Below are 23,968 nucleotides of genomic sequence, written 5' to 3' on the forward strand. Positions count from 1 at the left end.
AGGACAAACGTTCACCTTGATTTGATGTGTTGCTAGGCCTTGACATAAAAAAGTTTATTAAGGAGGTGTGTTGCTGATTCATCTCCTGTCTCAAGCTTTACATTTTCTGCTTCAACCTCGTCTCAGACGTGCATTCTCTTCTCCTACTTTCATGATATGATTGTTGACAATCTAGTTTATCACAGATTCCAAACCAGCACTTTATTCTCCTGACATCTTGATGAAAAATCTTCACTAAGCTTGTAAATAACCTTTTTTAATACCTGACACCATAATTTAAGTTAAAAAATCGCAACAGAATAAAGTAAGAAGTAAAGGAAAATAACATTTTTCATTTAAGTTTCTACAGGAATCATTTCCTAAAAGTCAAAAGTAAACCATAACAAAAATTAATAACAATTATACCGACCAGATGAGTTGCCATCAATCTATGATCAATTTGTTTTGTCTAAGGATGCTCTTTAACAACATAATATAAATTGTAATAAATTTTTAATTGTTCTGCTGCCTCTCACCAACTGTCAGAAGAAATCTGTTAACCCATTAGAATGTGTAGATGTGTGATCACTTCTATACATACTGGCTTTCTTTCTGTCTGATCTTAGACACAACAAGTAATATTACTGTCTTTTTAATAATATATCGTTAGATTGTACACGACTAATTTTCTTCATACAAATGAAATGGTTCACTAGCTCACTTTGATGTATTTAAGAGTTTTAAGGTCAAACTGATTTACCAGTACATTTCCCTCCATTTTATATCTTCTGTATCTTTCTGTTCACAGAGCAGTATGTTTAAATCTTGAGTATCCTGTATACTTTTTTCAGTTATGTTTATTTTAACTTTCCAATAGTGAGTAGAGAAAATTTGGATATGTTCATATCACATGTCATTTTTAAGGAAATCAATACGCAGATTAAGCTTTTTTTGATTTCACTATTTTATTTTTAAAGTTGAACATAATATGAATATTTTTTGTAGACCCAAATTTACGAGTTAGTTATGTTTTGGTCTGCCATTTTGAAATAGTAAATCTCTTTGAAAACAATCAATTTCACCAAAATTCTTTTTACTACAGCTTTATAACCTGTGTACCATGTGATACATGTTTCTATTAGTTCGTATTTAAACTTTTTGAGTTCTGAATTCAGGATTTCCGGTTTTGGCATACCTTGTACATAAAGTTTAAGAAAATATACAAGGTTCCCAGTGTGTGATTAAGAGGAGTTACATTTTTTTACAGTGAAGTTATAAATTTTCAATAGGTGCTACCATGTGACAATAAGTGGAATGTCACATGCATAGCAACAACAATACATCAAACCCACAAACACCCCAAACCATACAGCGTTACTATGGCTCACTATCAGTAGCGTAGCCAGAAATTTCGTTCGGGGGGGGTCCGAAACCGGGGGATCCGGGGCGTTTTGTGTGTTATTTGCCAATGAATTCACTGGTAAAAGGTAAATACAGTACCAAAAACATGGAGCTTTAGTAACTACGCCTTATATGTAATAGTGGAAATATGTAATAGGCAAATTAAACTCTCACAGCAACTCTAGTACCACAAATTTTCTTGTATAGCTACAGAAACTTTACGAAGTTCGATTCTGGCCGGGTAGATGGCACCAAAGTGATGTTGGATTCACTGGATAAGAAAGAAAAAGAACACAATAGAGCTTCACTCAAGTGTATAATTGACTCAACTATATTCTGTGGAGAAAATGAAATACCCCTTCGGGGACATTGGGCCACTGACGGCCGAAAACCCTTTAGAAAAGAAGGGCGATTTTCGAGCGTTGCTCGGGTACAGATCAAACTAACGGTCGGAAAATGCACCGGAAAAACTCTACTGATTAGAAGTTCGGCCACTTTGGATTTCACTGATTGGGGTATTTATGAATGAGTTATAATGACGATTTTTTTGTATCATTACACTGTAGACGAGTATATAAATATCGGAAAAATCACTTTTGGTCGGAAATAAAATACACCTGAAAAACTAATGATTAGAACTTCAACTACTTCGGACTTCGGTTATTGAGTTAGGACGACGATTTTTTGTTATCATTAAACTGTACTCGACTACCTATATAATTATCGAGAAAAAAAAACACCTCCGGTCGGTAAATACCGAAGAAAAGCTCTCTACTGATTCGTTTTGACGATTTTGAGTGGTTCACGATTTTCATTGGTTGAGGTAAAAGTAGTACTTATAATTAATTATGTTAGGACATTGAATTTAGAGATTAATTTAACGCGACTAATACATATATAATTATCGAGAAAAAAAAAAAAAAATAATCACTTCCGATCGGAATATACCAAGGAAAATGAAATAATACCTCAGTCAGTGAAATCCAAAGTAGTCGGAACTTTTTATCAGTAGAGTTTTTCCGGTGTATTATCTGACCGGAAGCGATTTTTCAATTTTTCTTTGATATTTATATAGATATTAGTCGGCGTTCAATTGATACCTAAAATCAATGTTCTAACATAATTCTAAGTACCACTTTTATCTCAACGACTCAACCAGTGAAATCCAAAATCTGAATCAGTAGAGCTTTTCCTTGGTATATTCCGACCGGAGGTAATAATAATATAATAATAATAATACTTTTTATTGTGTTAACAATAATAAAAATTGCATACAATCGCCAAATTAAATTATTTAGAAATATGTGTATCTATTTTAAATTGCCCCCATTCATACCCGTTCATACACAGTCCACATTCATTCCTAAGACTGATACATACTTACAGCCATACGTTTTAAAATCTTCTAAATTTTGCCACCAGAAATAGAGGATGATCGAATTACTTTAAATTTCATCCCAGCGGCTCATCATAAACTCTTCCACTGAATAAAACACCCTCGACACCAAAGTGTCTCAATCGAGCTTTAAATTTTGTTGGTTCATTCAAATTTTTGATTTCATCAGGGAGCTTGTTGATCAGCTTAACACCAACCTCGGATGGCAAACGTTTGAATGCGGCTGTTCTGTGCGGATGTAACCGAAGGTTGTCCCTGCCTCTTGTCCCGTATTGATAGACGTACCTGCCCCGGACGAATTCGCACTTAAATCGGCAGTACAGGGCAACATCGAGGATGTAGAGACAGGGCAAAGTTAGTAATCCAAGCTCCCTAAAGGCATCTATGCATGAATTTCATTTCAATTTTGAAATGATGCGGACAGCTTTCTTTTGACTTCTAAATACTCGCTCAAATTTGTATTTAGAACAGCTGCCCCATAGCCTCAACTCGTACATTAGATGGGGCATTTTTAGTACATCCCGGGAGCAAAATTTTGAAAGGTTCCGTAGAGCATAAATGCTTGAAGAAACCTTTGAGCAGGTACTTTCAGTGTGATTGTCAAGTCAGACTTCGATTAAGGTACATTCCGAGGAACTTGGTGGAATCAGTTTCCTCTATGAGGACATCGTCCGCCATCACAGCAGCGCGATCCTCAATCTCTCTTTGCCGCAAACAGAAATTTAGTGCATTTGATTTGAAGTTGTTGGTCCTCAGATTTAATTTAGAAAAAAACTGAATACATGAATTCAGTTCTAAAAAGGAAATGATTTCTAATTCATGTTTTGTTGAAGCTTTAATGCAGAGCGTTTGTATCGTCAACATACTGGACCATTTTCCCTCTCAGGAGCGATGAGTTCCGCCTGCTGATGTACACAAGGAACAAGACTGGTCCAAGTATAGATCCCTGTGGGACTCCATAGAAAAAAAGTCGCTAATTTAAAGTGATTTAATTGTTTTTTTTTTCTCGATAATTATATATGTATTAGTCGGCGTTGATTTAATACCTAAAATCACCATCCTAACATAATCCTAAGCACCACTTTTACCTCAACCAATGAAATCCAAAATCGTCAAAACGAATCAGTAGAGAGATTTTCTTCGGTATTTACTGACCGGAAGTGTTTTTTTTTCTCGATAATTATATAGGTAGTCGAGTACAGTTTGATGATAAAAAAAATCGTCGTCCTAACTCAATAAAAAATACCACGTTTACCTCAATAACTGAAGTCTGAAGTAGTTGAAGTTCTAATCATTAGAGTTTTTCAGATGTATTTTATTTCCGACCGAAAGTGATTTTTCCGATAATTATATACTCGTCTACAGTGTAAGATACAAAAAAATCGTCATTATAACTCATTCATAAATACCCCAATCAGTGAAATCCAAAGTGGCCGAACTTCTAATCAGTAGAGTTTTTCCGGTGCATTTTCCGACCGTTAGTTTGATCTGTACCCGAGCAAAGCTCAAAAATCGCCCTTCTTTTCTAAAGGGTTTTCGGCCGTCAGTGGCCCAATGTCTCCGAAGGGGATTTTTTGGAAATCGTCAAAACTTGAATCTGTAGAGAGCTTTTCTTCGGTATTTACCGACCGGAAGTGATTTTTTTTCTCGATAATTATATAGGTACGGTGTACAGTTTAATGATAACAAAAATCGTCGTCCTAACTCAATCGAAAACCCCACGTTTCTCAATCATTGAAGTCCAAATTAGTAGAAGTTCTAATCAGTAGAGTTTTCAAGTGCATTTTCCGACCGAAAGTGATTTTTTTCGATAATTATGTACACGTTTACAGTTTAATGACACCTAAAATCAACGTCGTAACTTAATTCTAAGCAGTCACTTTACGTCCCCACGACGAATTTGAACGAAGTGGTCGCTAATTTAAACTGTTCGTCGTGTTACAGTTCAGGTGACTTTGCAATGCCACGTGACCGCGCCCTATAGAAATACCGTGATTACACTACACTATCCGAAAGGCCCAGCCCAAAAGTATCGTTTGATACGTTATGATTTAAACGAAAGGAAAATTATATTTTTAACAACGGTCACTTCAATCAGTGAAATCAATCAATTTAATGTTTGTAGACAAGAGTAATGATAACTGTCCTTTTTTCTCCTGCTCCATGCTTTATTTTTTAATATGTCTTAAAATTTCGAGGGGGGGGGAGTCCGGACCCCCCCTTCGCTACACCACTGCTCACTATTTACGTTACCACTCACCAGATTGTACAAAAGTAACAGATCTTGGTGTTGCTGAAGGAATCCTTGTAGAAGGGTGGGTATTTACTCATTGGCAGTTATCTTGTGTTATGTTTGTGTATCTTGTCAAACATTAAACAAATAATATATCCAATAACAATTCAGGTTGTGACTTGAGAAGCGGCTGGCAAGTTTAAGCGGTGGTGTCAGATGTCCATTATTTGGATCATCAAAAAAACTCTTGCAGTGAGCACTCAGGTAAGACTGAACTCTAGAAGAAAAAATTAGATTTGAAAAAGGATTAAAATGAAACTCTTTCTTTTGGAAAGACAGATTTAATCTGGACTCCGGGTTAGATAACCTAGGCAACAGTAATTCCAACAATGGCATTCTAAATTCTAATAAACTAATGTTTTCTTTATTGTACAATACTTGTCTTAAACAACCGAAAATTGACAATAGATTATGTGAAGTGAGCACTGTATACCTACAAGCAGAGCTACGCTTCTTACAATACAGTAGTGCCGTCCCGACTGGGTGCATCATTGGTGCCAACTGCAATGCAGGGAGGTGGGAAATTCCCCCCGCTGTTCAACTATTATTGCACTCGTACAGACTAACTAAGGATTGTTCCTTATTGAGAATCGTTTACGTTATTGCTCTAAGATTTTATTTCTTAACTAATAAAACGGTGAGATAGCCAGAGCAACATAACTGCAGCACGAGCGTACCCAGGCTCCTCTGGGTCGATAATTCGGATTAGTGGTTGGCCAATATATTGCTTGCTCTATAGCATCAGGCCTGTCGGAATAGAGGTTGGCACAAGTTTGGGAGCAGAGCTCTTCTCTTGAAATGTACAACAAATGTTCTTAGATATAGTAATTGATTTAAATCTATCTTTACAGTCTAACTTAGGTATTCCTCTCTCACACTGAATTGTAACGTAATAAGAAAGAAATATAAGAATTTAAAATAGAGTAAAATTACCTATTTTATCAAGCATTTTAATTGTTCCCACATTTCTTTAAAAGATTTAGCCTATTCTTCAAAACTGTTAAGTAATAAAGAATTAACTACCTGTAACAAGATTAGCAGCTAATTTTATGGATTTATTCATAAGACAGGAGGGCTAGCAATAGAGTAACTTTTGTACTATTCTTGGAATTATGTTTTCAAAGTGATGCCTGTAATACATTTTTGACAACATTAGGTATATAATATTAACGAGTCTTCTAATATCCCAAATACGTTTATGCTCTAAGTCAATCAGGAATTCTTAATAATAAAAAAAAACTAAGAAAAACTGTCAAAATGGAAAATTAGACATTGTTACGAAAGGAGAGAGAAATACCTTTTCACACATCACAGACAGAAACCTTCTGACAAGAATCACAGATGCTAGATCCGAAATGTACATGACCACATGCAGAGTAGCAAAGCTAAAATATATAAATCTGCGTCTAAATTAACAAATATCACATACTGATTGTGGGAAACTATCAATGAAGGAGGCACAGAAAAAAATCAAATAAAAATCTGTTTCCAGGCAATTGATAATTATAATGAACATAAATAAAATTTTACCAAAACAAATCTTTTAGTTAAAATAAAGTTTCTAAGGATAAACCTATATGTTTTACAAAAAAACTTTTAGATTAAAAAAAACTTATAGTTCAACTTAGTACATATTAACTAAAAGTTCCAATATTTTCTTTCTAGACTTAAGTCAGTGGTGTACCTGGGCTTTAATTTTGAAGAAATGGTTATTTAAAGCAGAAGTTCTCAAACGAAACACGGACCCCCACGTAAAAACCTACAGTCTTCGAGGACCCCCAACCTACTTAACACCCCATTATGCTAATTATTCTTAGTTTTCCTATTAAATTGTATATAAATATATAGTTTTATTTTTAATTTGATTAAGTACCAGGTATTTTCAAAAATATACGAAATATGCTTATCGTGAAAGTATATAAAAGCAGATAATTTATCAATTACTCATTTTCATACCTTTACGTTCATAGAAATTAGTACCAATTAAAGGTTAAAAACTATCTTTTTACCGATTTTAATTTCAGTAATAACAATTTAGAAATCATTTTGAACTCATAAACTGATTTTTAAAGTCCTACTTTAATCAAATAAGTTTGTTATAAGTACTCAAATATGTTTATTAACATTGTAAGATAAATATAAAATATCGTATTTGCAATTATTTTCAATAATATTTGGTATTAAGTATAGGACTTTCCTCTATCTCTATTGATGAACATATAGCATTACTGTATAACCCATCACTATCAATGGAAGGAATGCATTTGTTTCTTCAGTTTTATTATGTCTGAAGTTTTGGAAAGAATTGTTGAAATGTTCAACTTTAATGGTGGTTAAACATGCTTCAGCTAATTCAATTAACACTTTTTATGAATTTTATGAAAATGAATAGAAAATGTTTGTTCTCACAAATAAGTAGTACAAAATGGGACAAGATGAATGAGGACTTTATTTGCTAAATCTGTTTTAACATAAATATCCTCAATATATCAAATTTACCTTTAATTTTGCCTAATATTAATCTATATCTATTGAAATTTTAGTTTATTCTCACAACAAATCGAACTTCAGTCTTTACTTGTTATGTTGAGACTTGTAATGCCCACCTGAGACTCCTTTGCTTACTGTTGTCGCGAGTGGTGAATCACCACTTCACCCTCAGTTTGATTTGATCTTTACCGTAATTCGAGTGAATTTAAGTTAACTATCCATCTTAGATAATCAGCTGTGACAGTATTTTGTGTAAAAATAGAGACTGTGAACGCCAGGAATAAGAAAACAGTGACATTGCAAAGGAGTTTGGGTTGTACCAGCGAATACTCTCTCGACATTTCTTACTGCACATTTCCTGATAAGTATTCATAATGAAGCCTTCATTATTACTATAGTTGTTGTGGACCTCTATATATCAAAGTCTGCCCCAAACAATCTTGATATATTGAACCTCATTATGTGAAAATTCTCGACATAATGTTTATATTATTAACTGTTTTAGAAAAAAACAAAGCAAATTGTAGGTATCAAGATCACAAACAACAAAGTATGAATTTTTATGGAATCTCTGAAAAATGTCTAAACTCACTAAATGTCAGTTTAATGTCATCTGGTGAAAGGCCTACCAGTGGCCAATAAATAGGAAATAGAAATGGTTGACTTTACATTGTCTCTTGCCTGTGCCTCTTTAAGTAATAATTCCTCACAAATCAAACATAACAAATATAAAATCCTGTTACAAATGTCTAGCTACCATCTAAGATATGTGAGTGTACATAAGTAATCAAACAGAAACTTAAACTAAGTACAATGGTATTGACAAAAACATTACAGTGAAATATTAATATGCTCTGTAATCTACTCTTAATACCATAAATATTTTATAAATTACTAAGGTACGGTTTACTTATTTGTAACCTTAAACTCACTTCAAATAATAGTCAAAATACAACCGTCAACTTCATTTAAAAGTATTTTTATAATAAATGAAATACATTTTTAAATATTCAACCAGAAACAAAACTTATATAACTGTTTTACTTATCTACACTGACACACTAACTAACCTCGGTAAAAAAACCAACTGACTCTAAACCAAACTACAGTAAAATTTAAAAAGCATTGCAAACATCAATGAATTATAAACGTGTTAAAAACATCACAAAAGTATGTAAAAATCGTAAAAATCAAATGATGAACACATTCTTAATTTTGTACCTTACATTGTTTAGTACACGTTATATTTAGGTGCCTTCTCATTAACAATTCAAGATAAAATTTACTTTTGGATTTAAAACGATTTAACTCCTGCTTATCAGTACAGGTCTAACACTAGTCTAACAATAACGGCTACGCTATCCTCTACCCTAACATTTAAAATTAGCTTGGAATTATGCTAACGAATCGGAAACAGTAAGACTTCATCAAAATCGAGGACTAAGTCAATGGAAGCCAATGAATCTGAAAATACTAAAATCTCGTAGTATAACGACAGAAGCATTACCACTTTTTATAGCTTTAATAATAAAAACTTTATCAATGAAATTAATCGACAATACAAAATCTTTAAAGTAGTGACAACAAATTAAAAATGCAAGCAGCATATTATAATTCACTGTCCAAACATGATTTCTTCCTACGTTAGAAGTAAATTTTTATCTCTAATCGCAATATTATTTCACTTAGTAATTACAGGGCTTCACGAACCCCTCTTTATTGTGAATACATAAACTCTAAAATAGTTGGGATTAAGTCAAACTATTTAAATTGATTAAAAGTTCTACAGCTATTTATTTGAAAATTCTAATCTTTAACACATTGACTGCGGTAGATGCACTAGTGCGCCAGGTTTAGTACGACTAGTCAGGATCACTAGTATAGAGTCGCAGTTAAGGTGTTAAAGAACTTGTTCAAACTGCAAGAATAGAAGTAGGTGTGTGTAAAGTATATGTTTAAAAACTAGTATGCAAATAATAAGGTAGTGAGTCTTTAATAGACAGAAAATCAACTTTAATTTTGACATGTTTGGACGATATACAAAAAGCCTTTAACATATTTACAGCAGAGATTTCAAATTTTAATTTTAAAATTAATTAAAATGGGACAAGGGACAAGATGAAAACAAGAAATTGCGAGCAGATTGGTAATTTGAAAGATAATATGTTAACAATGGTTTTAACTGTACGACAACCAACTGAACACATATATAAATCAATTTCCAAATTGTTTAAGTCTCAAAATGGAACAATTTTGTGCATTCCTAATGTCCTAAGAACAGCAAAAACTGATTACACGATCGCCAACTTAGCCTAAGGTAACATTGAACACGCAACACAGAAAAATGATCACAATGTTCAACAAACATCGGTGAACGAGAACAAGAACGGAACGGTCCGACTAAACGACAAACACTGATTACTATCACAGGAACATATCGACTCGTGCACATTCAGACATTCGCACGCGCACACTCATCCATTTTTCAATAACATTTTTCTCTTATATAAAAAATAACAACAAAATCAGTGTCTCAGAAATATTAGGCCAGTAGCTTTCCCGCAAACTTGACTCTTGTCTCACGTCTCCTGCGAAGTGACGGTTAACTCAAACTACAAGTACGCTAGAAAACTTATCTCAACATATCCTTAACTACAGTAAATGTTATTGTATTTGTTCATATGACTGGGGTCTTATAAATAAACTGTTCATACTAACAGAGTGTTCTGCTTGTGAAATAAACCAACAACTCAGATTGATGAAATAACAGTTACTGATTTGATTTTGTCATATATAAGTTTATGTTTTAACAATGAGTATATTATATTATTTAGATTACATTATATCTATAACATATTTTAATGGGTAAGAAATTATTCAATCATTGAGAAATCGAAAAAAAATTACACAAGAATTTAAAGAGCATGATTAATTTTGATGATGCAATATACATTGTCTGGTGATCTTCATCAACCATCATCACAGAGTGATCCCAAAGTTAATGCTTTTTACCAATTGGAGACAGACTCTTGACAAGTGTTCCTAGCTTAGTAGAACCTAATTTCTTGGTATTTATAACTTTAGGAATCGTCCCTAAAGTAGAGCCTTCCTAAACTCAAAATATATCTAATACCCCTACTATTTTTATTCAATGTTGTCTCATAAATGTTTGATGAAGATTGATGTCTTTATTTGTTTTAAGATGTAAGGGTAAAGTTGTTTAAATCCATTTAGAACAATATATGTTATAATTAAATATTCTAAAAAACGAAAGTTTATATATATATATATATATATATATATATATATATATATATATATATATATATATGTATTTAATGCTAAGAGTTACTAGTACTTTTAAGATAAAAATACATAATGAAATAAATCTCAAAAGGCAGGTAAGAAACAGAGATGTCACAATTTTAAATCTTGTTTCTGTTTCACAAATGCATTAAAAACTAGTTGGAAGATCTTTTTAACAATAAAATGAAACTACGCATATTTACTTCATTGAAACATTTGCATTCAAGTATTTTGCTTTTTTTCTTAAATGTTTAATTCAATATATGCACTTTGTTAACGCCTCATTCTTAACCTTCAACCTTGAATACTTGGATTTCCTAAGGGAAAATCCTTTGCAAGGATATATCAGATAGAGTTACTAGAGTACAAAACAAAATAAAATATAAATATCAGTTCAAAAAACGAAGGCCAACCACATTATTCTTCATAAGACCCCAACCACATGTTACAAAATTATTGATAACAAATTCATCAATGAATTCAAAACTACGTCCCTACTTCAAAGAAGCCAGCGATATTAATATATTTTCTATAAGATTAAAAGCATAAAAATACATATGCATCAACTATTTATTTCCTAGTAAAATAGTATATTTTAACTATGAATATGTTAAATATTACTTACAAGACTGGATTTAATTAAAAAAATACTACTTAGGAAACCAACTTGGCATTGGAAGACTGGTCAATAAAAGGGGAGGGGGTTGAAGGACAAGGTTCTAGTACAAGAGGGTATCAGTTGGCAGTTATTACATTGATTCAAGGAAACAATAAAAATATTCAGTACTGTAAATATAGGAACACTAATTTCACAAAAACACTATAAAGGGAATGAAGGATTTGTAGAACATTGGCACAAGTGTTAGTATGAGTAAATAATGGAGCATTAAGTTATGAGTAAGAAGCACAAGTTATTTGTGGAAGACAACCAAAAATATATTAATACAGCCAAGCATCTTTGAGTCATAGCTTTTAAAAATGGAGTTTCGGCTAAATAATGTTTCATATAATAGGTAACACAATAAAACTTGTAAAATTAATGAATCGACCGCACCCTCTTCACTCTTTGCAAAGGGAAACAGTTACAACGTTTATGGTTGAAACTTTTAAACAAACATGAAAAAATTGAGCGTAACAAAATTTGTCACTATTTGATAGAACAAGGACAAAACTATGAATAAAAACTATAGATTTTAATGATTCTCATACAAAGTCTAACTATTTTTATATAGGAATCACTAAGGTGATTATAAATAACACTACTGTAATCATGTTACGGTACAATCAGTGCTTTCAGTTGAGGGCAGTGCATTTTAATATGTAAAGACAAATTTAATAGTAATGCAATAAGCCTTAAAAAAATTCTTTTGTTACAAACAAAATGATATATTAGAAGTGTGCTTAGACTAAAACTACACCAGTTTTACTCTCCATACTACAAACACTCTTGTTTATTTTGCACATAAAAACTCTCAACCTGACCTGACCAGAAATAAAAAGGAATAATTACTGATTAAGTTCTCTTGAGTTGAGGATCACATTTACAAACGCCACAATTCACTGTTATAATATAGACACTGCACTACTTCAACTTGTTTACAACGTTGAATGTTTTGTATTGCATTGCAGTTTGTTTTCATCAACTCAGTCAGCATTTAAGTTATGTAAACACATAAAAAACTATAAAAGTCTAGTTAACTGTTTGGTGAAAAGGATTGAGAATTAGAAAGTTATTGTAAATGTTTTTAGTTTATTTTGTTTTCGTAAATAAAAAACTGTTTCACAAACATTCCTTTTTCCTAAAACATACACTCAAAATAATGTTTTCAATCGTTTAGTAAAATTAACTTTTTTGTATTACTAGAAAGTTAGGAAAGTCTAGCAATACCCAATATTTGATTATTATTAAATATATTTTCTGAGTACTAATTTTTTGACAAGTATTAAAAATAGTAAGAACTTAATAAAAAGACTTCTTAGTTTCTTGTCCATTTTTTACTACTGACTGCAGAATTTCCATGATAAATCACCATTAATTGGTAACGATGATCCAATCTTGTAATGTGTTAATTTGTAGGAAGCCTAGCACATTATTCTTAGTACATATTTTTGTGTATTGAAAATATTGTGAAACTTAATGGAAACCGGTAACAAATGAGTTTCTCAAATGATTTTCAGTTTAAATAACCTGATTATACAAAACATTAAAAAAATTTTAAATCAATTAAAATTTAATATAATTTGACAATGTGGTAGTTGGGAGTTGTGAAGCATATGTTAGTATTTGAGACTTGCTGAAATTTACACTAGTATTATATGAAATTATGATAATTTATTATTAACTTTTATTTTTATAAAATGAGTTAGTGAATGCAATGTAAAAGAAAATTTAATAAAGCATTCAAATGCCAAATTGTGATACGAACATAATTGGAAAATGAACAATAAACTCAAGAACTTCGGACACAAACCGGATATTTTAATCTTCATTCGTTTTTTACTTATTCAATATATAAATTTCAATTTGACAAAATAAATCGTTCATAAGATTTATTTAAACATGTGAACACAAGAAATTATGAGCATGTATTTGAATGCTTAATGTTGCAAACTTTGTGATGTAAAACATCACCAATTACTAATATTTAACAACAAAAGATTATGTAAAAATCCAGGTATAATGTTACCTCTAAAACCAAATTGAATTTGGGAAATAAAAAATAAGCAATACTATTTTGCAGAACAATTAAAATTTATTCAACAACAAAATTATGTGCCTCAACAACGGGAGTTCTGAACAATGTTTTAAATTTGGAATAAGCCATACCATAAGTATGGTTTAGACAGGATTAATAATAATGCACTGCCACCAACAGCTCTAAGCATAACTATGGACAAAACCCGGATTAATAAATTAGTTTAAAAAACAGACACTACAAAAATTAACAGACGAGTTTGCCGCTATAAAAGGCCGGTTGGTCCACAAAAAAAAGTCTAGCTAGTAGGCACAGTAAGGTAGTGGGGGCCGCCGTGACTCAGTGCTGCCAATCCACCACTTGAAAACAACTGAGAAATCTTAAAATTTACCTTTAAATTCTAAAAATTTATCAACAGTTCTACTTACAACTGGGTCTCAAAAAAATCTTTTAGTAATACTTTTAATACACATGATATATAATATATATTTATATTACTTTTAACACTACTACTGTACAAACAGAAATCTGTCATCTAGAAATGAACGGTGAGCAAAAAATAAAACAAATTCACTAGCCTACTATGAGAATAAATAACAATTATATATATTTTCTAAACTTCTAAAAATAACTTTTCCACAACACTTTATATAAGAAAGACTTTTTTAACGGAAACAACCTATATTTTGAGTATTCCCATTTTAATCATAGTGGTAACTTAAGAGGTAAGTTTGTGAAATAAGTAAAATATCACAATTTTCACACTGGATAAGAATGATTTTCAATTAGTAAATTATATCTCAGTGCCTAGTCATGTGTTGTACACAATTCTTGTCTTTTTATTGTTGCTTGAAAACAAACCAACATTTTATGGTAAAAAAAAATTGGAACATACTTATAAAATAACTGATATCTGACAAGTTTTCACAAACTTACCTTATAAAACAATTCTCACAAAAAGGAACAACAAAATACTCATAAAATGAGTTTTAAGTCCAAGTGTGAGAGTCACTGACAACAAACTGGGAACACAATGACATCCAACATCAAAAATAAACAACGTTCACAGACAAGATAACAAAATCAATATATCTACAGAGTCTAACACAAGCGTAAGGTATTGTACACAAAACTGGTACGGTAACTATTATTCTTTTTATATACAATATAATTTATTTTTACTGCTTTGTCCCAATCGTTCCGATTCTACTGATTAAGTTCAAACTAACACGGATCATCATTGTAAACATTTTGTTTTGTGACCCATTTATGATTATTAAGAAAAAAAAAAAACCAACAACACAGATGGGTAAAAGCTAAAATTTGGCCACAAAAATATAACTCCTTGAAAATGATGATGAAAAGGTACATTAAATGAAATAACAAATTTTAGAAACCCATAATAGTAATATCATAGACTATTAATATTTATTTCAACATGCACAAAATTAAATTAAATTGAAAGCCTTGTGATTTGTTATTTATTATTATTATTATTAACTACCAAAATTGTAAATCAAAAGATTATGCTTATGTTCGAGAATAAATAAAAAACTAAAAGCAGGTTGAACTGAGAAGTAAGCAACGTCTGGCTCAGATCACGCAGCAGCTTGGTAATTGTCACTTGTTCTTATATATTGCAAGCCCTGTCTTTTTGGCTGTGCACAGGCTCCAAGGGCTACTGCACCAGCAAAATGCAATAGTTTTAATAATACACTCCTGGACAAAGTTTTTCACACCTATAGTTTTTGTTTATAAAGTTTATTATATATTTATTACGTAATGTTAATATGAATTTTTCTGTTTTATTTTGTACTGAGAAAATAAATTAAAAAAGATATTTTATTCAAAATATTTGAAAAAAATGACCATAGCAAATAAGGCAATTAAGAAAAATCATGTTTAAGTGGGACAACAAATCGTTTTCATGATCTGGTTTCCTGATTCAACGTTTCTATCAGTATCTTGTGTTTTCACCTTTTTCTCTTATTACCTCTTGAGCCTGTCTCATTCCAGCAATAAGATAATGCATATCTGTTTGTGGTATTGCCTCCTATTCTTCAATCACTGCTTTTTGTAAGGCAGTCATGGTAATTGGAGGGTTGTTCATCGCTCTTATACGTGTTATATAAGATTGAGATCCAGACTCTTTGGTGGCCTTTCTATCATCTCTATACCAACCTCCCTACGGTAGCCTCGGACTGCTGCAGCGTAATGCAGACAAGCATTGTCATGCATCAGTTTCAAGTGAAAACCAACAAATGGAACTAAATGTTCTTCTAGTATGTTTTCCACATACCTTTGTACATTTAAAGCTAGTATAGGAAGTGTTATAAGCTCTGAAAATGCGTCAAAATTAATACCGCCCCAAAACATAACTGAACCCTCACCAAGTGTATCCTGGGGAGAAGCAGGTTTGAGCAAATCTCTCACCCCGCTTTCTACAGACACGCTGATGTCAATCTGAAGAAGCTACATTAACTCTGGTCTCATCTGAAAACAGAACTTTCTTCCAATCATTCCAGTTGTCTTGATGACACATGGTGAAGAGAGGACCTGTAGCAGGTCTTCTGCTGCTTAAATTTCCTTCCTACGTACTGTACAACTTGAAATGTACGCGTTATGTACCTGCATGATCAGGTCCTGCAGCCTGAGTACTAGTAGTCATTCTTCCATGTAGACAACTGATGATAAGATATCGATCATCTGTTCTGTCTGTGACTCTTGTTCTACTCTGAACTGGCCTTCTGTTGTCATGTCCAGTTTCTAGAATCGCCTTATAGCTCTCCCAACCATTGAATGATGTACTCCAAATATTCTACTCAATTATCTTTGCGAGCATTAGTGTCGAACAAAATTGCTCTAAGTGCCTCAGCAGAAGTCAAAGTTGAATGTTGTCAAATGGTGAACATACATTTTAGGTTACTTACTCTACAGCTTATTGACTGCAAATGCTAATAGAGTTCCTAACAGTTCAAGCTTGCTCACAAGAATAAAAAATATAATATGATCCAAACTGCAAGAATGACATTAATCTGTAATTTGGACTATAGATTAGATAGGAAATAGAAAATATGATAAGAAAGAAGTTTGTTAACAGCGGTAGATTATCTTCGTTTAGAGGATGCTCTAGGGGTTACTGTATTAGCCATGATAACAGGACCTCCACAGCCGTAATTGTTAATTATTGGTGTGGTACAAAACTTTTGTCCAAGAGTGTATGACTGTAACTCTAAATGACTAAAACGACAATTTTTGTTCTTTTTCCTAACAATTTTCTTTATATATATATATATATATATATATATATATATATATATATATATATATATATATATATACACACACAAGAATATGTTTATACATTTTTATTTACAATATTATTACTGTGTAATAATAGAGTAAAAATGTACTTGACTTTGCTACAAGAAACATTTTTTAATACACTGTTAAGTATGGTTATATAAGCCAATTTCAATCCTTAAGCTAAACCTTTACAACATCAATAATAACAAAATACCTTTGCATTAAAATTACATTTGTATGCAATTCATTAAAAAACATAAAAAGCCCCCATTTTATAAAAATTAACCATTGTTTCCTAATTAGTATTGATATTTTAATTTTTACATAAAAATATCACAATCTTACATTCTTTACTCGACAATATTCATAACATAATAATATGAAAATATTGCAATTGAGCAGAAGCTAATGAGAGAATCACAGGGCTGCTGGAAAACGCGCTGAAATAGAAGAAAGGTTTAAACACAAAAAGGTTGAACAGATCTGTAGCATTACAAGAAAAGAAACTTTTGAAATTTAAATTAGAGAAAATTGAGCTTCAACTACAACACGAGAAAAAGAGAAGGAGAAAGCAGAACAGAAGTTGGCTAAACTCATAGATCACAAAATAACACATCAAAGTATTTGTTATGTGAACCAACAAGAACATATTAGTTTTGAATAAAATCAGCAGATAAATCTTCAAGTTGAAACAAAAACTAAAAAAGAAACTGACTGAATACCTGGTAGGAATGCTTCTCAACAAAATTATTGCCCTAAATCCTTCATTAAGAAAATGCCAATACAAAAACTGTATAAAGATACAACAACCTTTATAGAAAGACAACATGAAGCATAGACGATATGAAGCAGATTGAAATGTTTGATCAAATATGGGAAAGATCTGTGTAGTTTATCTGTAACTACCTATTTTGACCTCCTCAGGAGGGTTTACTTCTGGTTGGCTTATACCTTCCAGTTGAACCTACAATGGGTACAGCAAAACTGATAGGTCACTTACAGTTCAAGGACTTTACCAGCGCACGTGATCTTGAGTGTGCGGTGATAGGCAGGAGGGGTGGCGGGGTAGCATTATGCCCGGAAACATTTCCTATGACTCATCAGCGACAGCCTCCCTTCTCTAAATCGTACTAACACAATAAACTCATTGCACTCGCTAAAAATCAGCCTGTTTTGTGACGGTGCTGAGTGTGGTAGTTGCTGGAACTTTGTTTTTACTAATAATATGATCAGCTAAAGTCAAATATCAGAGGTAGAATAATTCTCTAAATAATGTTTTTAAATTTATGAAGGAAGATACAGACCATCAAACCATTAATATTCCGTTGTCAAAGGCTCGTCAAAGAACTACCCCAGCAACTGGTGTATCAGAGCGAGTCGTGACTCAAATAAACGGTGAGCTTAAAAATTGAAAGTTAATAATCAATGCTAGGTAAGTTTTACTACACACAAAAAAGCCGATGACGTAGAACAGTTACTTATTTAGATGACTTGATAAGTGTGTAGTGAGATGATTATTGTACAATTTCACATTATAAAACATCAGATATCAACTGAAAACTATCGAGGGAGGCGCTAAGGAAAAAAATAAACTTCCAGGACCATGAGAATAGTTTGAGGTGGATATTACAGGAACTGAGGTTTATTTGGTGAAGGACAGCAAACAAGAGGAAATTCTTAATTGAAAAACCAGAAATCCGAGAAAAGGATAACATATTTCAGAGCATTACAACATTACGGGGAGCAAGAATGCCAAATAATTTATTTAGATGAGTCTTATATAACATCGTCTTGTGTATCTAACCAAACTTGATCTAATGGTTCAAATAGAGGGATACACGTTCCGATTCACAAGGGCGAGAGACTGATAATTATTTATGCAGGTGGAGAGAAAGGGTTCGTGCCTAATGCTTTTACCTGTTTGAAGTAAGCAACCAAAGTGGGGACTACAACGACAACGTGAATAGGGAAATATTTTTGAACCGGATGAAGGAAAAGTTTTTGCTGAATTTAGAACCAAATTCACTACGGATCATCGATAACGCACCCTACCACAAAAAACAAATTGATAAGGCGCCTATTTCAAAATGTATGAAGCATGATGGAGGTGAGGCTTTCAAAAAACGGAATGCCATTCAGTGACGATATATTTATACCTGAACTGAACAAACTTGTGCAGTTATATAAGCCAAGACAAGCCTTGGAAAAAAACTGTTCAGCTGGAGGGTCATGACATCTTACAACTTCACCCTACCACCTAGACCTCAACCCATTGAGTCAAAGTTTATGTAGCTAAAAGGAATACACTGTATCTATGTCTCAAGCTAAAGCTCTCTGAGAAGACAAGATATCAAGTATGGATGCAGAAGAGAGGTCAGTAAAGTGCACACACGTGGAGAAAATCTAAAAGAACTTTGCAGCCACATAATCCCAGATTGGCAATATTATAGAATCCAATATTATATCAGTTGGAGATGGTTCGGATACAGACAGCAGTGACAGTCACCCAGAAGAGGAGGACCATTTGAGGGATTAAAGAACTCCGATGAAAAACAATCATTGACGGTTACATTTGTTATTGTAAAATTATATTTATTCCAGTATTTTAATTAACTAAATATTGAATTCACTGAAAATTAAGTAATTAGAGAAATTCAAATAATAGCAATAACAGGACATATAAAGTACTTATTTTTTTAAATTTTATAGTCTCGTTTACGTGCTTTTCAAAATAACTTATTTATCGATACTATTCGGCAAATCGAAATCATGAGTTTAAACTGACGTTAAAAAGATTATTGCGCCTTCATCTCAGCGGCTATCATGTAAACACAACCCGCCACACAGATAGCGTTTATTTGTTGAAAGGGTAGTAGTATTTGGGTTCCGTAAGCATAGCTAAATACCTCCAACTATACATCTGGGGAAACACCATGGACGTTCAAGAGCGGACCAAAAAGGCATGACATTAACCCAATTTTGTAAGTCATAGGCTTGATTCTGCCTCTACTATTACAAAATGAACAGATTGGAAGAATTTTATGGATTAGATAAATTGTTATTAAAAATTCCGAGAAGGAATAAAAGTGGTTGGATTATGTGTTGATCTAAAAAAATCTATATACAGGAACTAATATTTAATATCACCATATCTACTATGACTTGAGAGGGACGAGAAATAGAAGGAGGGTGATGGGAACATTGCTGCCATAACACCCCATATCTGTAGAGGTGTGCCAAACTGTTCCATACATGGAACCGTTGCAAAGAGTTTACAAGCACCGTGAAGCGGTTCCAGCTAACAATTTCATTGCAATGAGATGCCATATTCATTCTTTATGTCTGGTTGCATCGAGCATATTGGATTTATTTAATTGCAATGTGGTTAAAAGATGCACCGAATAATAATAATAATGTATAGTGCCAAAGTTATCTTATCGTTCCAGTATCAGCACCAGCACAGAATACTTAGCAATGGTTGCTGTCGTGACAGGCAGGTGCTCGTTGCAACTGTGGCATTTTCACGACAATTCCAGTGAAACCTTTAACTATTTCATTGTCACAATTCCGTAACCTTTTTTTTCTTTGCTGTTTGTTGCTGTTTACAGCTACAGCACACACAGCAAGATAGTTCCAAAAAATATCTGTTATAGCCACTGTTACTTCTACGTTTTTCTTGAGCTAACAACATAAAAGTGTGCATTCAATTCCAACTTTTTCATTAGACTATGTTACATTCTATTATTTGTTAAATGTCAGTTTTAAGTATTAAGTAGTCATATAAAATAGATTTACATTAAAAAATCTACTTTGTGATCTAAATGTCCATATGTGCTTGTGTGACTGTTCTACTTATTTATACCAAAATGCTGCTTACTTCTCAAAATTACCTCATATGTGATGTTAAATTGACACATTTATTATAATTATTCGTGCAAAAACAATCTAAATGCTGCAATATAGACAAGTTTGGTTTAGCCTACAAATGTTTTGATTTCAATAATTGTATTTAAAATTATTGTTATATAAATCAGCTGTACTCATGATTTTCTACTCACAAAAACAATGTGGTTTGTAAAAACATTTCACATCCTTATGAATTTTTTTACATAAAATTTTACATAATCAATTCAGAATTTAAATTTTATAATTAACATTTTTAAACAACCAAAATTATTGAAAATGTAGAAAGTGTAGAAAGAAAGAATGTAGAAGGCCCAAACATATTACAAAGGCCCAATTCTAACATGTCTAATTCTATGTGCAAAGTAAGGGAAGTTAAGTAACTTAATGTTTACCATTGCTCTATGGGGCAATCATCAGTACAGCCTGTTCATAATGTATTGATGTCACATACGAACAGTTACATTGTAATGGAAAGTATTAATTTAATTTGAATGTTAACATTCAATTATCAACAACTGACATCAATTTCAAACAGTTTGCTTTTCTAGCAGTTTGCAAGTGTTTGTTTGAAACTCAAATTAGTTTACCAAAATGTATTTCAAGACAAGTTCAACACTATTTTTCTATATAGATTTTTGTTACACAGTGATCCAGATCACCTTCTACTAATATTTTTATACAATTCTATATTTAAAAAGGAAACTTCAAACAAGTCTGGGTCAATGCATTTACTTTATGGCAATTTGAAGAGATATTCCTAAAGGGAGGAGGGAAGTGGTTCCCAAATAAAAATTAAAATAAATTAAAATCTCTCCTCAATACCCTTATTAAATTAAAATGGTAACAAAAGCAAGCACTGGCACTAAATGGGACTTATTACTGTATGGTTCACATTAAAAATTATGCTCGTTTTAAACATTAAAATATCAATTTCATAAATCAAATATATTTACAAGTCTCATTTGAACATTAAAAAGTCAAACTATGAATGAGAAATGCTTGGTGTAGCAAGTTTTTTAAATTAAAATAAAAGACAAACCCCTTATTATACATTTTTAGATCTCAAACCTTACCTATATAAAACAATGCTTTCATATCTCTTTGTGGAATGCTTTTGATGTTTGAATTTTTTAGCTTCCCAATAATGTATCAAAAAGGTAGGGGAAGGAAATCATGAAAATATCGAGTCAGGAGCTACCACTCCCTTTAAGAGATATCTCCTCAAACTTTTGAATACGGTACACTATAAAGTAGGTCCCAAACATATTCTACAAGTTTACTTTTTTAAATGCTTTGTTGAAAAAGTTCTTTTTAGTCATGATGTATAATGTATATGTGTTAACAAATTTTTGTTAACGAGGCTAAATCTGTAGTACAAAATCATTATTCTTATGTAGTATACCACATAGATCCTATTTGATTAGACCAAACTTGGCAACAACAAATAAAAGAACTGTATAAAATATAATGCTGCACTCAAAAAAACATTAGGCCTAAACTGGATTAAGTTGGAACGTATGCAGAATCGGTTCAAGGAGGACAAACCGTCTCACTAAGCCAAAGAAAGACGTGACTGTTAACAGTTTGTACTGAGGCAGTGATCCACTACTACGCATTGCTTGTGCCGCCGATGTTCCCTGTGATACATCTCGAAGCTCACATCTCGTCCGACAGCTGACTGTCTGCGGTAAACGATGCCTTCCGCCGTACTTGAAACGACAGACAGTTGTCAGGCGGAGCTCCGATTTTCAGCCCTGAAAAAAGAAATTATGTACACATTCGATCAGCTTTGTTATTAGGACTTCTTCTCTTGACTCCCGTTTCACTCATTACGGCAATTTTCAATTTATTATCTTGTGACTGATTCCATAGTGAAATTCATATAAATAGTACTTTACAAATTAAATCAACCAATCATTTCAATTTGAGATTTTTTTCTTTTTGTTCTTGACAATTCTAGTTTTTGCCATTACTTCCAAAATTAAAAATATAGTCCCATTAAATTTGTGCAATCATCAAGAGCGAATGTTTTATTTTAGTGTTGGGAAAAGCATTACGAATTAGCACGATTGAGTCAGTTCTACTAATTTCAATGATACCTATCAAATACTCCCTAGGAAAAACACAAGTCAAGTATCTTCAATAATCTGAATTAACTCAAAAAACAAACTCCATCTTTGGTATTTTCCAACAGTTATTACATGGAATCTAATTATTCGTTTACATTAAATTACGTTAAACTACTACTAATATTGAAAAAATAAATTTAGCTCTTTCTAAACTATTATTTAAGAACATATTTTTGCAAACTCTAATGAAATTATAAGTAGTTTATCTTTGGTAAAGTTATATTTATCATTGTATAATATTTTGATAATAATACTGATATTAATATTATTATTTTTTAAATATGAAAAGAAGACTGATTATCATTAAGTCTTTGATCTGCGGATTTTACATTTCTACATTAATCTGTAACACAAAAACTCCTCTCCTCTCAGCTTATCAGTCGAACGATGTTAATCTCATACTTACTTACTCTATTGTGTTTTGGAAAGCCATGAAAATGGATGTAACATGTTGCAAAAATCAAAATCTACTCTATTTAGAATTATTTACATCACTGAATTAAAGACAGTTGGAAAAAATAATGAAGGATAAGCTGTGGAGAAAAAAATAAGCGGGATTTTTAAATTAAGCCTCATGACTGAAGGGACTAAGCGGATATCTAATGAGCCATTTTTTTGGTGCTCAGGACAGATTACAGGTTCTACTTCCTCACCATGCAACGCTCTGCCCCTTTCAGTACTTTGGCGGTGAGAATTGGTTGGTTGCATGGTCCTGGCAAACACAACAACAGTTTAATGCTTTTGGTTGTTGGTAAAAACACCCTGATAAAACAGACACTACCAGATTCAAGAACGTACCATTGAGATTTTTAATTTTACACTTTTTTACTACACATTTTCGAATATACTCCACACAAACATCCAAAGTTTTGTCAGATTTACTGTAACAATTTGAAAACGTTTTTCTTGAGCTAACTATGTAAAAGTGTGCATTCAATTCAACTTCTTCATTAGACTATGTTACATTCTATTGTTTTTTAAATGTCAGTTTTAAGTATCAAGAGGTCATATAAAATAGATTTAAATTTTAGAAATCTACTTTGTGATCTAATATTTTCAAATAAAC

General features: G+C 32.2%; 1 protein-coding gene across 1 annotated transcript in view; it reads right to left on the reverse strand.

The window, feature by feature from the left end:
* Window positions 1–19,568: 19,568 nt before the first annotated feature.
* LOC124354434 (H(+)/Cl(-) exchange transporter 7-like) overlaps window positions 19,569–23,968 on the reverse strand; it is a 61,604-nt gene continuing 57,204 nt past the window's right edge. Inside the window, exon 13 of the mRNA XM_046804881.1 lies at window positions 19,569–22,527. The gene's annotated coding sequence lies outside the window, so the exon portion shown is untranslated. The remainder of the gene's footprint in view (window positions 22,528–23,968) is intronic.

The sequence above is a fragment of the Homalodisca vitripennis genome, chromosome 2 (assembly GCF_021130785.1).
Source record: "Homalodisca vitripennis isolate AUS2020 chromosome 2, UT_GWSS_2.1, whole genome shotgun sequence".
Lineage (NCBI taxonomy): Eukaryota > Metazoa > Arthropoda > Insecta > Hemiptera > Cicadellidae > Homalodisca > Homalodisca vitripennis.